Genomic DNA, 13,236 nt, shown 5'->3' with positions numbered 1-13,236 from the left:
GTATCTACTTATTTTTAAGCTTTTTTTTTTCAACGTTTATTTATTTTTGGGACAGAGAGAGACAGAGCATGAACGGGCGAGGGGCAGAGAGAGAGGGAGACACAGATTCGGAAACAGGCTCCAGGCTCCGAGCCATCTGCCCAGAGCCCGACGCGGGGCTCGAACTCGCGGACCGCGAGATCGTGACCTGGCTGAAGTCGGACGCTTAACCGACTGCGCCACCCAGGCGCCCCCTACTTATTTTTAATATGTAGTTACTTAATATTCAACTGCCCACACGAGCTGACCCAAATGTTGCTGGTTTTGTTTTTATTTTCAGATTTCATTTCTTCCCTTCCTTAAGGCATTGTCTGTGAGCACGGGCGAGGCTCACTGCATCCCGACTGTCCCCAGGTCCGTGCAGGGAGCCCGGCAGCCTCCCGGGTGGGATGGCTGGACTGGTCCACTCCACGGTCTCATCTGGCCTTTGCCATCACCTCTCCTGAGATTCCGTGTCTCCAGCTGTGGGACTACCACCCCAACTGGTCTTATTTTTTGAATGTGTATTTATTTTTGAGAGAAGAGAGGATGGGGTAGGGGCAGAGAGAAGGGGACAGAGGATCCGAAGCGGGCTCTGTGCTGTCAGGGCTCAAACCCACGAACCAAGAGATCATGACCTGAGCCGAAGTTGGACACTTAACCGACTGAGCCACCCAGGCGCCCAGTCCCCAAATTGGTCTTTACCTCCTGAACCAAGGCTCTGACATTCCACAGATGTGCTCAGAGTTCCTTTGCTGGAGCATGTGGGAACTCCGTCTACCCTGTTACACAAGAATGTCTGATTTATTCATCTCTTAGGGGGCGTAGATTATACAAACAATGTAGTATGCCACGAATTCCAGCCCTGCTCTTGTCAGTATCTGTTTGAGAGTCTGATGCCATATCATAAAAATGATATGAACAGTAACAACTCAAATTTATTGGGACTAGTTGAAACAATAAGACTGAGAACTTGTTGAAATAATAAAGCACAGAGTGTTTTTCTTTTTAAAGAGGGAAGGAAATTTAGTATTCACATGGGATGGAAACCGAATCCTTTTTGGTAAATCTTGATCTAACCAATGTAGCAAAGTAATGTAACAGGATGCACATCATCCTTAAAATTGATTGCACTCTCAAGTTCAACATTTTCTGAATTGCCATATATAGCAATTCTCACTGCCCTGTTGTAAACGGACTACTTGACCATGAAGTAAGGTTAAATAAATTAATATACGTATAGCACTCAGAATGGTGCCCAGCGTCGAGTAACCACCATATGTAGAAGCAATTATGATTCATCACAGAACACAAAGCTATGTGTTACAGTATGCATTTTTACGTTCTACGTGGAAAAATAGTTTATAGCAACATTACCCTATAAATCTATCACTTTTATCCCAGCAGCTGTTTGAGAACTTTTTGAGACTTAAATGAACATGCAGTGTTGAAACCATGAAGAATCTATACTAATAATTTGATGAATTTCCTGATTATGTTGCATTTTAGACAGGATTCACCTCACATTTAACCAGCATGATCTTTCCTACTTGAAGCTTGTCAACGATTAATTTGAGCTGAGGATTTTTATTTGTTTTCATTTTCTTTTGAGTTTATTTATTTATTTTGAGGGGGGGAGGGAGACAAGGAAGGGGCAGAGAGAGGGGGAGAGAGAGAATCCCAAGCAGGCTCCACACTCAGTGCAGAGCCTGACATGGAGCTCAGTTCCAAGACCAAGAGATCACAACCTGAGTCAACATCAAGAGTCAGATGCTTAACTGACTGAGCCATTTGGGCACCCCCACTTTTGTTTGTTTTCTTGTTTTATTGTTAGCATGTAGATTAGGTGAATGGACTTTGGATCAGCCAATCTAGGCACTAAGACTATGTGACAGAACAATCTGTGGGATTTATAACATATGCAGAAGTGAAATATATATGACAACAATTGAATAAAGAATAAATAGAATAATAGAAGAAACAAGAAAGGAAAATGGAAGTATATTGTTATAAGGTTCTCATACTATACATGAAGTGGTGTAATACATGTAAAGCGATCGTGATGAATTACAGACAAATACTATAAACCCTAAAGCAACCACTAACATGAAAAAACAAAGAGTTGTAGGTCATTAGCCAATGAAAGAGATCAAATAGAATCATAAAAAATGTTCAATTAATCCTAAAGGAGCCAGAAAAAGAAAAGGGAACAAAGAGCAGATGGGACAAATGGAAAACAGAGCAAGACACCTGATGATTACAGTAAATATGAATGGCTAAATACGATGATTAAAAGTCAGAGATCATCAGATTGGACAGAAAAGCAAGTCCCAACTATATGCTGCTTACAAGAAATGCACTTTAAAAAAAAGAAATGCACTGTATTTTATTTATTTTTTATCTTAGAGAGAGAAAGAGAGCACACAAGCAGGGGAGAAGGACAGAGGGAGAGAGAAAGAGAGCCCAACACGGGACTTGGTCCCAGAACTGTGGGATCATGACCTGAACCGAAATCAAGAGTTGGATATTCAACCGACTGAGCCATCCAGGCACCCCAAGAAATGCACTTTAAATTTAAAAAATAAGACACAAATAGGTGAAAAGTAAAAGGATAGAGAACAACATGCCATGCCAACAGTCAAAAGAAAGCTGGAATATTAATATCCAACAAAGTAAATTTGATAGCAAAGACTATTATGAAGGATGAAGAAGACTATTTCATAATAATAAATGGGTCAATTCATCAAGAAGACATGATAATGCTAACATTACTAAATTATAAATGTTTATGAAGCTAATAACAGAGTTCCAAAATATTGACGCAAAAGCTGAAAGGAGAAAAAGACAAATTGATCATGACAGTCAGAGGTTTCAATACCCCCTCTCAATAATGATTTAAGAAATAGACACAAGGGCACCTGGCTGGCTCAGTCGGTAGAGCACGCAACTCTTGATCTCAGGGTTGTAAGTTCAAGCCCCACACTAGGTGTAGAGACTACCCAAAAAAAAATTGTTAGAAAAATTGACATAAAATCTGTAAGGACACTGAAGATTTGAACAACACTATCTTTTAACTTGGTCTGATTGGTATTTATAGAACATTCCATGCAACATTCTTTTCAAGTGTAGAAGAGAACTATGAACATAAAACCACATTGTGTACCATAAAACAAGTCTTAACAAACTTAAAAGGATTCAAGTCATACCAAGCATTTATCTGATCACGATGGATTGAATTTGAAATCAATAACAGAAATATCTCTTAAAAATGCCCCAAATATTTGGAAACCAAATAACACACTTTTAAATATCCCATGGGATGGAGAAGACATACAAAGAGAAATAAGAAAATATTTTGAAATGAATGCGAATAAAAACACACCACGTGATCCAAATGTGTGGAGATGCTGCTAAAGCAAGATATAGAGGGAAATTCATAGCGTAGACGCCTACATGAGAAAAGAAGAAAGGTCTTAAATCGATGATCTCAAGAAACTAAGAGAGCAAATTAAACCCAAAGTAAAGAGAAAAAAGGAGAATATAGATCAGAGAGGAATTCATTTGAAGCAGACAACAGAAAAAACAATAAAACAAACCTTCGAGACCATCAATGCCATTTATGAATCTCTAGCTACAGTGACACAAATTTGACATTATACAGACAATAAAAAGGATAATAAATAATAAAGGGTTATCCTGAACAACTTTAAGCCAATAGTTTCAGCAACTTACATATATCGAGCTAATTCCGTGAAAGACAAAACTCCGAAAGCTCATTTGGAAGGAAATAGATAAACCAAATGACCCAATATTTATTAAAGAAACTGAAACTGTAGTTGAAACCTTCCTCCCAAAGAAAATGCCCAACCCACATGACTTCCTTGGTGAATTCCACAAATTGTCTAAGGAGGAAATAATCGCAATTCTGTACATAGTCTTCCACACAACTAAAAAGGAGGAAATATTCTCAGCTCAATTTATAAGACCAGCATCATCATAATACTAAAACAATATAAAGACATTACAAGAGAACAAAACTATAGACCCATATCTTTTAGGAGCTAGATGTAAAATACTCTAAGTAACATTTTCACAGATCAAATCTAACAATATATAAAAAAGATAACGCATCATGACCAACTGGAGTTTATCCCAGGAGTACAGGTTTTGTTACAGGCACCATTGGCTACTCAGGGAGTAGAGTTGTACACCTTAAACATACACGATATTATATCTCAATCATATCACAATAAAGCTGGAAAAAAATTATCGAGAAAAAAAAAGAGTCACATACTCTTCAGACGGAGTCAGCCAGGCACCCCTGCCTGGCTGTTTCTTTTAATGAATTTTTTTTTATTAAGGTTTTCTAACTTTTATTTATTTATTTTGAGAGAGAGAGAGAGAGAGAGAGAGAGAGAGCATGAGCAGGGGAAGGGCAGAGAGAGGGAGAGAGAGAATCCCAAGCAGGCTGCACGCTGCCAGTGCGAAGCCCAATGTGGGGTTTGAACTCACAAACCGCGAGATATCGTGACCTGAGCTGAAATCAAGAGCTGGACGCTTAAGCGACTGAGCCACCCAGGTGCCCCTTTTAATAAAGTTGTATTGAAACACTGACATGCTCATGAATTTCAGTCTTGTCTCTGGCTACTTTTGCATTCTTTAAAAAAAAAAAAATTAAGGTTTTTATTTATTTTTGATAGAGAGAAATAGAGACAGAGCGTGAAGGGGGGAGGCAGAGGGAGAGGGAGACACAGAATCTGAAGCAGGCTCCAGGCTCTGAGCCATCAGCACAGAGCCCGATGCAGGGCTCGAACCCACACACGGTTAAGATCATGACCTGAGCTGAAGTCAGACGCTTAACCGACTGAGCCACCCAGATGCCCGAAACGCATTCATTTCTAGCCAGTGTCACAGACATGCCTCTAATGTCATGATGTGCTTCCATTCTTCTTTGGCTTGTGCGTCACCCTCTTCCTGCCTTCCTCTCCATTTTACTGGAGTAGATCCTCAAGGAATTTTTTCAGAATGGGTGTAAGAGTGTGTACTAGACTTTGCTGTCTGGCAATCCGGGATCCATTTTCCCTTCTTTCCTTCTGAGCAAACCTGTTCTGTTCGGGGGGTTACCCCTCTTCCGCTTGGACCGCATGGCTCACGGTAAGGAACCCCCCGTTCACTCCCGGTTGGTGGGTGAATCTAAGACAACCAGCACGGGTCACGTGGTGCAGGGCACGCACGGCCTGGCTCGGATCGAAGAGCACAACTAATAGCCTGTTGCTGGAAGTGAAGTCTCCCCTCTTTTTCTTCTGATGCGCAAAAACGAGGCACCTTGGTGCCCTCGAGAGCAAGTCCCAGAATGAAGCCCGATGCCAATGACGATGGAGTGGAGAGACGGACAGACGGGAACGGGGTCTCTGATGCCTCATCTAGCCCTGAAGCAGCTCCACGGGAAAATTCACCCTATTGGGGGCACTCCTGCCACCTGCCACCTGCAGTCCAAAACCCAACTGTGTCTTTATTTTCCCTCATACTTCACTGGTGCTTGGGGGTTGGGGACAGGAGTCTGGGTTCGAATTCACTTCCCCTGGGAAGGAAAGCGCTCTTTCCTTGTCCTCAAACATCAGACACAGCTCAGTCTAATTCTTAGTGCTTATGAGACACCCTGGTTTTCCTCTTGGAGAGTTTTGGGGTTTCCTTTTTATCCTTGACAACAGCAGTTTCTCCTACTTGTACCCAGACGTGTGCCTTTTAAACGTCTCTGCTTGGCGCTTGGTGGGTTCTTCATAGCTCGAAGCCTGAGCTTATATTCATCTCTAGGAAAGTTTCTTACGGGAATTCTTTCTTAATTTTTCCCTACCTGCCTGTTTTATTCTTCAGAGAATCCAGCGCATTTGTTGACTTCTCTCTGTATTTTTAGATTTGTTAAGTTTTCCCTAATTTATAAAATCCTAGGTTTTACATTACAGGTCACAAATAATTCCCTTTGCCCATGTGAAAGCAATAATTTGAAACTTCAAGTGAAATCTTCAATCACAATAATCATTCGCGTGTGTACTTTTAGATATAACGTATATAACTTAAAAAAATTTTTTTTAATGTTTTTATTTATTTTTGAGACAGAGAGAGACAGAGCATGAGCAGGGGAGGGGCAGAGAGAGAGGGAGACACAGAATCCAAAGCAGGCTCCAGGCTCTGAGCTGTCAGCACAGAGCCTGACACGAGGCTCCAACTCACGGACGGTGAGATCATGACCTGAGCTGAAGTTGGACGCTTAACCGACCTAGCCACCCAGACACCCCCATATATAACTTGTTAAGATTCTAGCGACTTTGGCTTGAATTGCTCCTTTTTCATAGCAGCCCATTCTTGTTTTATTGATGCAGTATGCACTGGGGTCTAAGGATGGTGATTGCCATTCACATTAGCCTCTGTGTCGGCTGCCACCTTCCTGCTTGTGATTAGGCAAAATATTTCCATTCTCCTATAAGCCCCTTTGCTGTTTGTTTTTTTTTTTTTAATCAAGCCCATGGATTTGTCATGGAAAAATAACTTTCCTCTCATTTCAGTGGGATTTGGGAAGGAAGCAATACTGTGCTCAGGACTCAGTCTTAAACTGGGGATCCTACGGTGCCCTGATCCCAACTCATAGCTTTGTCAAGTCCTTCTCGCGCTGGGAATCTGAAGCCGAAGGGGGGAAATGCGAGTCTGGGCAAAGAACAATTGGTTAAAGACTGAACTTTCATTAGAATTTTCTCAGGAAAAATTAGAAAAGATTCTTGTTTATATTTGTTATTCCCTTATCTAGAGAACATCTGGAAAACATTTTCACTAACTCACTCCATTTGTATTGTGTGTTTCCAAGAAGTAAAAAAAAAAAATGAAAGGAAATTCCAAAACACAATGTTTTCTTTTGTCGAGCCAAATATTATTATCCTTCTCTCCTTATTATAGACACACTTGGTTCTGTATAGAGACACATACTGATACAGCTCTCAGTATTTGGAAAGCCCAATGGTAGTGGTTTTTACTTGCAAGCTGTCGACTATAATAATTGCTACCTTTGTTAAGAACAAGTAGTTAGGAGTACCTCCTACGTATGCAACATGATGCCTCAGAGTGCGTGAGATACGGCATTTACATGTGGCTCCCTCCTGCAAAGAATGCATGGTTCAGGGGCTCTTGGGGGGCTCAGTCGGTTGAGTCTGACTCTTGGTTTTGCCTCCGGTCATGATCTGGTGGTTCGTGAGTTCGAGCCCCGCATCGGGCTCTGCACTGATAGCACAGAGCCTGCTTGGGATTCTCTCTCTCTCTCTCTCTCTCTCTCTCTCTCTCTCTTTCTCTCTCTCTCTGCCACTCCCCTGCACAAGCACTCTCTCCCTCGCTCTTAAAAATAAATAAAATAAACATTTAAAAAAAGAATGCATGGTTCAGTTGGGGGGATAATGTTAGCGGTGCTGTTGTTGTTCGAGATCATGAATTACGTGGTTCTGACAACAAGGGATCAGCAGGGACTTGGCCTTGGGGTACGAAGAATGCTGCGTCCTTCAGGCTGGTCCTTGGAGACTGATCAGGCAGCCCTTCACCTGTGCTCTGTTCTACTGCTCAGAATCGAGTCCCAGGCTCTTCCCACACACGAGGACCATGTCTACAGCGCCTGCCATGTAGACCCAGCCTACAGGAGAGAGGAGATGACCTCTGTAGAGACCGCAAGGAGAGGCATGGGGGCGCGGGACCATGAGGAGATGCATCAGACCAGACACGGGGACAGTGTGCAGCTGGGCAGGGACAGGAGGCACAAGGGTCATGGCCGAGAAGCTTGCCTGGGTGTGGGAGGCGGCCCACGGCTCCGTGGGACGAGAAGGAACCATGAAAAATACCCACGTGGATCTTCTACGGTGTCCTTGCCAAAAACGCTTTAATTTGACTCAAATCTCATCAAACCTTTCCACATCACTCCAGTTACGGGAAATCTGGGGAGAGAGGAGGCACGAAATGACACCAGCAGGAAATCGGACAAAATCGATACAGCGGGACGCTTTTCATGACAGCTGGCCTGGCCTCTCCAACAGGACAATGTCACACGGAAATATGGGGACAGGGATAAAAACATAATGCAACGCTTCGATCGCAGCTCTAAAAAAGCAACTATGGGGGTGCGTGCGTGGCTCAGTCACTTGAGCGTCTGACCTTGGCTCAGGTCATTATCTCGTGGTTCGTCGGTTCGAGCCCCACGTCGGGCCCCGTGCTCCCTCAGTGCGGACCCTGCTGGGTCCTCTGGCCTCTCTCCTTCTACCCCTCCCTCGTGCTCTCTCTCATAAATAAATAAACATTAAAACATAAAAAATGAAAATGCAACTATAGGAGACATTTGGGGTGGGCAATGGGGAAATTTGGATATGGATTTGGGCATTGGTTTATATTTGGGAATTATTAAATATGATCATGCTATCATGGTCATAGAGGAGAAAGTCCTTAGTTTTGAAAAGTGTAGGAAGGTATATTCCATGGCAAATGTCATGGAAAGGTTTGATGAGATTTATAAAGGTTCAGAAAAAATACATACACAGCCTTATGTTGGCAGGTCATAACAGAAAAAAACAAAATGTGCTAAGACCCGGGGCCGTGACGGTACTAACTGGCTTTCCTGTACATTCTGTGATGTGTTGTCAGAGCAACGACTCCATGATCTCTTGATTCAGAGATATTACTCAAAAGACCCTAGGCCACCTTGGGGCTAAAATGGCTCAAACAGAGAAGGGCTGAATTTTCTTGCAGAAGGAGAGGCCTGGGGACAGCAGTTAGTGTCACAGGCTCAGCCGCTCCACGATGCCCTCCGGAATCCTGGATCTTTCTATGGCCCCACTCCTTCCCCCTTGGTGCGGTGGGTCCCAGATTCACATTTGCTGCCTCCAGTCTCCCGGTGGCTCGGTGGCCGTCGGTGGAAAAAGAGGAGAACAGGGTGGCCCTGATCACAGAAACCTCCCAATGGACTTTGGCGGTTTCCACTTTGGTCATAACTGGCCCCGTGGAACATTGAGCCGGAAGGGAGTCTGGGAAACCAGGACGGAGCCCTTCTAACCTCTCCTGGGGGCCAACAAAAGAGCAGCGGCTGCGAATGGGGGCCCAGAGCCCTTAACATACAGATTTTCCATCCAACCTTTCCTACAATATCTAAATGTATCTTCTAAGCAGATTTCTTCCGCAGGTATTCGTATACAACGAAAAGAAAGCAAAATCCTTTTAAAAGTTTAATTAGAAAAATGATCGGACTCATTAATTCTTTCCACAAACACTTAGCAAGCCCCCGACTCCACAGCACGCATTGGGCTGGAAACCCGAGAGACTCTCCTTAGCCTTGGAAAGTCTACAGTATGGGGCGCCTGCGTGGCTCAGTCAGTTGGGCGTCCGACTTTGGCTCAGGTCACGATCTTGTGGTCCGTGAGTTTGAGCCCCGTGTCGGGCTCTGTGCCGACAGCTCGAGCCTGCTTCGGATTCTGTGTCTCCCTCTCTCTCTGCCCCTCCCCCGCTCATGCTCTGCCTTTCTCAAAAATAAACACTGGGAAGAAAAAAAAAAAAACAGAAAGTCTGTGATACAACAGTGGGAACGTGCGTGCACATAAATGGCTAGGGTGTCATTGTGGAAAAGATCCTATAAAAGAAACTCTAAACAGGGAGGAGATAAACCAGCCAGGGGACCCAGTTTAGGGGAAAATTCGGCCCACGGGAAGGCCTGATGACCAGGATAGCTCACTGCCAGCAGCCTGATGTGACTGCTGTCATGAGGGTCCCTCAAAGAGCTTCCATTTCTCAGCTGTGCGGAAAATGTGCAAGACGTGGGCCCTGGAGTCTCTTTCTGCTTCTGCCGCTGCTTAGCTGTGTGAGATCCAGTCTGACATTGAACTCAGGGAGCCCCACACTTACCACCAGCAGCTTAGCACCTGTCCTGTCCCGCGGGGACAGGGGTGCCGTGCATTACCTCTTCACTGCGTCTGTCACATGGGGGTTGGAAGTGGAGCCATCTGTTAGCACTTGATATATATCTATATCTATGTCTGTATATGTATCTACATCTGTATCTGTATCTATACCTGTATATGTATCTATATCTGTACCTGTATCTGTACCTGTATCTATATCTGCGTCTGTAGCTGTATCTACATCTGTCTCTGTATCTATATCAATATCTGTATCTGTATCTACATCTGTATCTCTGTCTGTATCTATATGTGTCTATATCTGCATCTGTATCTATATCTGTATCTGTATCTATATCTATGTATGTATCTATATCTGTACCTGTATCTGTACCTGTATCTATATCTGCGTCTGTAGCTATATCTACATCTGTCTCTGTATCTACATCAATATCTGTATCTGTATCTACATCTGTATCTATATCTGCACCTGTAGCTGTATCTACATCTGTCTCTGTATCTATATCAATATCTGTATCTGTATCTGTATCTCTATCTGTATCTATATCTGTACCTGTATCTGTGCCTATATCTGTATCTGTATCTATATCTGTATCTGTATCTATATCTGTACCTGTATCTGTACCTGTATGTATATCTGCATCTGTAGCTATATCTACATCTGTCTCTGTATCTATATCAATATCTGTATCTGTATCTACATCTGTATCTCTATCTGTATCTCTGTGTCTATATCTGCATCTGTATCTATATCTATATATATGTCTGTATCTGTATCTCTATCTGTATGTATATGTGTCTATATCTGCATCTATATCTATATTGATATCTGTATCTAAATACCTGTACCTGTATCTATATCTGCATCTATATCTATATCTATATCTTTATCTATATCATCTATATCTATATCTGTATCTATATCAATATCGGTATCTATATCTATCTACCTATATAGATTTTTTTTTTTTCTGGAACAAGCCAGACATAACTTACTGGGGCAAATTTGTGCCTGGAACTCGTCGGGGTGTGATGGTCCCGGAGGTCTCTCGCCAAACCACGAAGCAAACCCGCTCCCCCGAGCAGGCATTTCCCAGGGCTTCCTTCCCAGGGCCTAGCGGCCCCCAGACACGACGCTCCCCGCAGGAAAAGACTGTAAGTCGGGAAATATTCAAGTAAGTTTGCAGCCGCCAAATTGAGAGAGAAGAGACTGCTGTCATCACGGCCCTCGTTTAAAACATTTTTTTCTTAATAGAAAGTCTTCACCTCTCCTTTTTTGGTCACTTAAGCTCTTTTGCTGGCGGTTTAAAAATGTCCTTTCTTCCGTGACATTATAGGGAAGGCGCTCTTGGAGCCGCGGTGTAGTTATAAATGACTCGCGCACAACTGGTTTTTATTTCCATTTTGTTTCACTGACTGAGAATGTAAATTGAACTTTGGTGCTATTGTTCTTTGTTCTCTCTCTCTCTCTTTGTGGAAATGTGTTCTGAATTAAAGCCCACGAATAAACCAGAGCGGTCCCAAATATTGCCCTCCAGCTTTTGAATAGCCCGCAGCCACGAACAGATAGAGAATGTGGTTTTATGAGCCCCAGATGGCACAGTGGGGGTCATGGACGTCTTTACGTGCGGAGGTCACGGGTTCAGTCTCCATCTGGAGCCGCCCCAGAGCCGCTCCGGATCTAAGGGGGTCAAGATGGGTCTTGGGGAGGGACACGCGGCCTTCTGCACCGCCCCGCGTGGCCTCCATTAGGCCCAGATCACCGTCCGCGCCGTCTGTCGTGAACGCCTCTCCAGTCTCCTGCCTCCACACACTTGGTCCTCGCTGCCTCCTGGGCATTCGTTTCTGCCCTGATCACCGCTGGGGGACTCACTGCAGCCTCTCACTTGTCCCTGGAGCAAGCACGAAGGCTCCGAGGGGTATTTTCTTGTCCCCACCGCCCCTCCCCCAATACTGCAGTCTTGCAGAGGGAATAACTAAAAGTTTCTGAGACCATTTTCCACTTCTCTCCAGAGCAGACATAAATCTAGACACAGTGATGACATTTGGCTTTGCTTTAAAAAAAAAAAAAAATTTAATGTTGATTTATTTTGGGGAGAGAGAGACAGAGAGAGAGAGAGAGTGCAAGTGGGGCAGGGGCAGAGAGAGTGGGAGACACAGAATCCGAAACAGGCTCCAGGCTCCGAGCTGTCAGCACAGAACCCGACGCGGGGCTCGAACCCACTAACCACGATATCATGACCCGAGTCGACATCAGACGCTTAACCGACCGAGCCGCCCGGGCACCTCTGGTTTTGCCTCTTTGCAGAGCACTGATATAGTAAAAGTCATGATGGACTTGTGGCCATGTCATTAATTCGTGTACCTTTGCTTCCTTCCATTGCTTTAAATTAATTTTTTTTTAAATTATGGTAAAATGCACACGACACCCGGTACGCGATCGATCCCAGCCGTGTTTAATTAAGCACACCGTTCTGGGCACCAAGGGCACTCACACGGCTGTGCGGTCACATCATCCATCCACAGAACCCTTCCTCTTGCAAAACCGAAACCTGTCCCCCTCCCCTCCTCCCCCAGCCCCTGGCGACCTTAATTCACGGACGTTGGCTCGTCTTACAGGTATAAGCCACAGGGAGACCATTCTCCCTCTTTCCCCAGCCTTCCGAGCCTGGCCCACCGAGGGTGCCTGGCTCATCCGTAACTTCTGCAGAAATCCAGATCTGGTCGCGGGGATTTCCTGCCTGCCCGGGGGCTGGGGTCGTTGAGATCTGCCTTCGGGTGGGGCTGGACGGAGGGTCTGAAGAAAAAGCCCCCGGAAAGAAAAAAACCCTTTCCTTTAACACTAGTGAACCTGGCATTTTGATCTCCGACTGTCTTGTCCGTCCATCGGCTCAGAACTCGGGAAGAGAGAAGGGGTGTTCCTCGTGGGCTCCCGCCCCAGACCTCAAACACGAACTCGACGACGCATTTTAAATTATGGACACGTCTCCAACGACTTGCCCACGTGTCTCTGGAGACGCCTCAATTCTGCGTCCCGCTTGGGTCACGGGCCCGTCTTGGTGAGCCAGACGGAGCCCGCTCTCGTATCACCAGCTTCCGGAACCTTCCACTCTGCAGGAGACGAAACAAAACCCCAGGCCCGATTCTCCCAGAGCCCCGGTCACCGGGCAGGAATGCTGCCGGCCCTGGGGAGTCGCCACCAGGGACGCGATCTGGGGCTCACGTCGGAGAAGGCCTCCTCCTCCCTGCTGACATTGCTTCCTTCATTACTGTTTGAGTCTGAAAT

The sequence above is a fragment of the Prionailurus viverrinus genome, chromosome D4, assembly GCF_022837055.1.
Source record: "Prionailurus viverrinus isolate Anna chromosome D4, UM_Priviv_1.0, whole genome shotgun sequence".
NCBI classification, from domain to species: domain Eukaryota; kingdom Metazoa; phylum Chordata; class Mammalia; order Carnivora; family Felidae; genus Prionailurus; species Prionailurus viverrinus.
This window is presented reverse-complemented; position numbering follows the sequence as displayed.